Source organism: Gossypium arboreum, chromosome 4, assembly GCF_025698485.1.
Source record: "Gossypium arboreum isolate Shixiya-1 chromosome 4, ASM2569848v2, whole genome shotgun sequence".
NCBI lineage: Eukaryota > Viridiplantae > Streptophyta > Magnoliopsida > Malvales > Malvaceae > Gossypium > Gossypium arboreum.
Window position 1 is genome coordinate 112,463,708 of NC_069073.1, and position 4,733 is coordinate 112,468,440.

At 35.7% G+C, this 4,733-nt stretch overlaps 1 non-coding gene across 1 annotated transcript; it reads right to left on the reverse strand.

Annotated features, from left to right (window-relative positions):
- Positions 1–4,189: 4,189 nt before the first annotated feature.
- On the reverse strand, positions 4,190–4,296 carry LOC128292179 (small nucleolar RNA R71). Its single transcript, XR_008282164.1, has one exon. It is a non-coding gene; the product is annotated as a small nucleolar RNA R71 (small nucleolar RNA).
- Between the last annotated feature and the right edge of the window lie 437 nt (positions 4,297–4,733).

Here is a 4,733-nt window from a genome sequence, read left to right on the forward strand (position 1 = left end):
TTCTCAAGTTAAAAATAAGGAAACCAAATTGTAGTTGACTATGAACGAGAATTTGTGCAGTTAAGCAAGTATGCTCGTAACATCGTATCAAATGAGGAAGAAATGTGTATCAAATTTGAAGATGGGTTGAATGATGATATCTGTATGGCTGTAGCAACATTAAAAGTTATGAGAATTAGTAGAACTTTCAAGCGGGCTTAGAAAGTTGAAGAGATTTGTAAAAGCAAACGACGGTCAGATTCAAAATTTTGAGATTATAACAAGAGAAGGTCATTCAAGCTTGCTCAAATGTCTCCATCAAAGAAATTTAGAAATGACACCAGTCGATCAGCTTCTCCTTTAGAGTTCGTTAATAGAGAGAAACCGAATCAAAACAATTTCTAGTAAGTCAATTCTCCAGCGGTGAGTACTGGAAGTGAAAGAAATGTGGAGAGAACTGTTCCTGTGTGTGATGAATGCAATAAAAGACATTTTGGTGAGTGTCGATCAAAGTTGGAAGCTTGTTTCTATTGTGGGTCAACTGACCATTTTCTTCGTAACTGTTTGAAAAAGCAAAACAGTTTCAGAAATCAATCGAACAAGCCTAAAGTAACTTCTCAGAAAAGTAGACGATCAAGAAATGCTAGAAATGCTACTTCCGGTCAAGGAAAGAACAATGAGATGAACGAGAGGTTTAAAGCAAGAACACCAGCTAGGGTCTATGCAATTTGAGCATGAGAGGAAGCTACTGCTCCAGATGTTATTACGGGTACTTTTGCTCTCTTTGATATTAATGTATATGCATTGATTGATCCTGGATTAACTCATTTGTATATATGCACTACATTACTAGGCAAAAAGAAAATATCTATTGAATTCACTAAATATACTGTCAAATTTACAAATCCTTTGGGTCAGTGTGTTCTACTTAATCAGTTATGTAGATCAAGTCCATTGAAAATTAGGGGTTACGATTTCCTTGCTAGTTTGATGTTGTTTCCTTTTGGTGAGTTTGATGTGATTCTTGAAATAGACTGGTTGACTCCGTATGATACGATTTGGAATTGTAGAAGAAAACATATTATGCTAAAATGTAAGATGGTAAACTGGTCTGAATTGAGTTAGACAAATTGGATGGTACATCTAATATAATATCATTATGACGACACAAAAATATGTTAAAAAGGGTTGTGAAGCATATCTCGCTTACATATTTGATTCTAGAGTTTTGGAGTTGAAACTAGAATAGTGGTACATGAATATTTAGATGTGTTTCCAGAGGAGTTAATTGGGTTACCGCTGATCCAAGAAGTTGAGTTTGCTATTGAGTTAGTGCCAGGAACATCTCCGATATCGATAACTCTTTACAGAATATCACCTTCAAAGTTGAAAGAGTTGAAAGCACAGTTGCAAGAGTTGACAGACAAGGGTTTTGCTCGACCCAGTTTTTCTCCTTGGGGTGCTCAAGTGTTACTTGTTAAGAAAAAGGATGAGTCCATATGATTATGTATTAACTATCAACAACTTAACAAGTTGACGATCAAGAGCAAGCATCCATTGCCACATATTGGTGATCTATTTGACCAATTGAAAGGTGTGACGGTATTCTTAAAGATTGATAATCATTTTGGTTATTATCAGTTTAGAGTTAAAGACTAAAATCTGCCAAAAACTACATTCAAGACCAGGTACGGACATTATGAATTTCTTGTAATACCGTTTGGTTTAACTAATGCACCTGCAGTATTTATGGATTTAATGAACAGAATCTTTAGACTGTATTTAGACAGATTCGTTATGGTATTCATTGATGATATTCTGATTTATTCAAGAGATGAGACACATTATGTCGAGCATTTGAGAATTGTTTTGCAAACTTTGCGCGAATTTTTTTCTCTATTTTAGCAATTGTAAATTCTAGCTTCGAAAAGGTAGATTTTTGGGACATGTTGCATCGGACGAAGGCATTATGGTTGATTCGAGCAAAATTTCAACTCTGATAGATTGGAAGCCTCTATGAAATGTGTCTGAGGTTAGAAGTTTTTTGGGTTTGGCCAGATATTACAAAAGATTCATCAAGGGATTTTCGATGATTGCTACATCGTTGACAAGATTGTTACAAAGAGATGTTAAATTTGAATGGTTCGAGAAATGTCAGTAAAGCTTTAATCAGTTGAAAGTGATAAACCGTAATTTATACATATTTTTGTCTCATGCTTAGCATATTTTTGGATGAATTATCCTTAGATTTGATGAATTCGATGCTCCTAATCCTTTAATTTCATGTTTTATACTTAGGTGAGCATAGAAGAGTAAAAAGAGTGAGAAACGACCCAAAAACGGAGAAAATGGGTCAACGTAGGAAATCAACACGGCCTGGACTTCCTCATATGGGTAGTTTACACGCTCGTGTCTATTTAACAGATTGCAACACGGCCTAAGCCACCTCACACGGGCGTGTCCTGTTGAGCCCAAGTCTAGTCCTATTCGGAAAAGGCCACTCTTGAGGGTTTTGAAGCATCCTAAAGCCTATATAAACACCCCAGGAGGCACCTAGAACACACACATGGATTAGGAGGCAAGGAATTACTCGAAGAAAGCCGATTGATCCATCTCAGAAGCTGGATTCTCCTTCAAGACTGAAGATCTCCCTTCAATTTCCTTCAGGGGTTTTTAGGTTTTCTTTATGTTTTGTTATCATTATTCTTCTGAGATGTTTTCTTTTACACTTATGAACTAAATCCCCTAAATATCTAAGGGGAATGAAACCTAAGACTGATCTTGTCATTATTTTCTGAATTATATGATAAATATTTGACTTGTTCTTAATTATGAGTTCTTAATTCTTGCTTTAATATTCCAGGATTCAAGTATTGATGTGCTTATTCAGAGGAGAAAAAGTCCCTTTTTAAGAGTAAATCTAGCATAATTAAGCAGAGTTGATTGCATGCCTAGACAGAGGGTGACACAATTTTTCCGGATTAGGGTGAAACCTAATAAAGGAATCCATAGATCGAGTTAATGTAACACTAGGGGTTTTAATTAGAAAGAGATTTCAATTAATCAACCTAGGGGTTAGATGTTGTTAGTCTCGAGAGAGATAATAATATAACTTAGGATTTTTATGAATCAAGTCAAATGAATAAATTGTCTGATTCAGAGTCAATAACAAGTGAAGTCTAGGTAGATTTTTCCCTTGGGTATTGTCCAAGTCATTCAGTTTTCCCAAAAGTTATTTCCCCAATTTACTTTATGTGCATTCTTAGTAGAGTAATTAGTTTAGATAAAACAAACTCCTTTATTTTTAGGCTAGATAATAAAAAGAAAGTTAATACCAGTAGTTTTAGTTCCTTTGAGTTCGACATCCCGGTCTTGCCATAAGCTATACTACTGTTCGATAAGGTGCGCTTGCCTTTGTCGTGATAATAGTTAGTTTTCAAGAATGGACATTTATGAATTATAAAACTTATCGCGATTGATATCACATCAAGCTTTTGGTGCCGTTACTGGGGAACTAAGATATTAGAAACACTTAATTTTTATTACTTTAGCCATATATTTTATTGCAATTTTATTTTGATTTTTGTTACTAAATTTTCTTTTTCCATCTAGCAGATTTTTATAGTTTATGACTAGAAGAAACACCTCGAGACCATTACTTTTTGATAGTGAGATCGATTGCACAGCTCGTAGAAACCGAAGAGAAATAAGGCAAAGCCTAAGATACACAGATGAAGAGTAAGAGGACAATATTTCCACCACAACCGAGGAGATGGCTGAAAATTAAGAAAATCCGCTACCTCTTGCGATTGCTGCTGATCTAGTAAATTAGAATCCTGCTCCATGCACTATGTATAATTATACTAAACCTACTTTAACAGGAGCCGAATCAAGTATAGTTAGATCTGCTATTGCTGCAAATAAATTTGAACTGGAACCTAACACGATTCAAATGATACAACAGTTTGTTCAGTTTGATGGTTTGCAGGATGAGGATCCAAATACTCATTTGGTGAATTTTCTGGAGTTTTGCGACACATTTAAGATCAATGGCATTTCTGATGATGCCATTCACCTTCGGTTATTTCCCATTACATTGAGGAAAAAGGCTAAATAGTGGTTGAACTCGTTACCACAAGGGTCAATCACTACTTGGGAACAAATGACCGAAAAATTTTAACTTAAATATTTTTTGCCTGCTAAAACAGCTAACTTGAGGAATGATATCTCTTCTTTTGTGCAGATGGATCTAGAAACACTCTATGATACATGGGAGAGATACAGGTATCTATTGAGAAGGTGCCCTCACCATGGGTTACCTTTATGGTTGCAGGTTCAAACATTTTACAACGGTGTGAACCCCTCAACAAGGCAACTTATCGACGCAGCTGCTGGTGGGACTATCAATAACAAAACACCTAAAGTGGCTTACGAATTTATTGAAGAGATGTCACTGAATAACTATTAGTGGTAAGTCATGAGAACAAAGACGACAAAAGTAGCCGGTGCTTTCAACCTCAATGCGGTTACTATTCTGTCTAACCAGGTAGAACTTTTAAATAAAAAGATTGACAGTTTGTGTGGTTCTACACATGTACATCCCGTGATGAGGTGTGATTCAAATGGAGGAGGAGCACACACAGAATATCAATCCCTCAACCCTAGCATCGAGAAGGAACAAGTTCAATATATGGGTAACAATAATTCTAGATCTCAAAATAACCAATATAGTAACACATATAATGCAGGTTGGA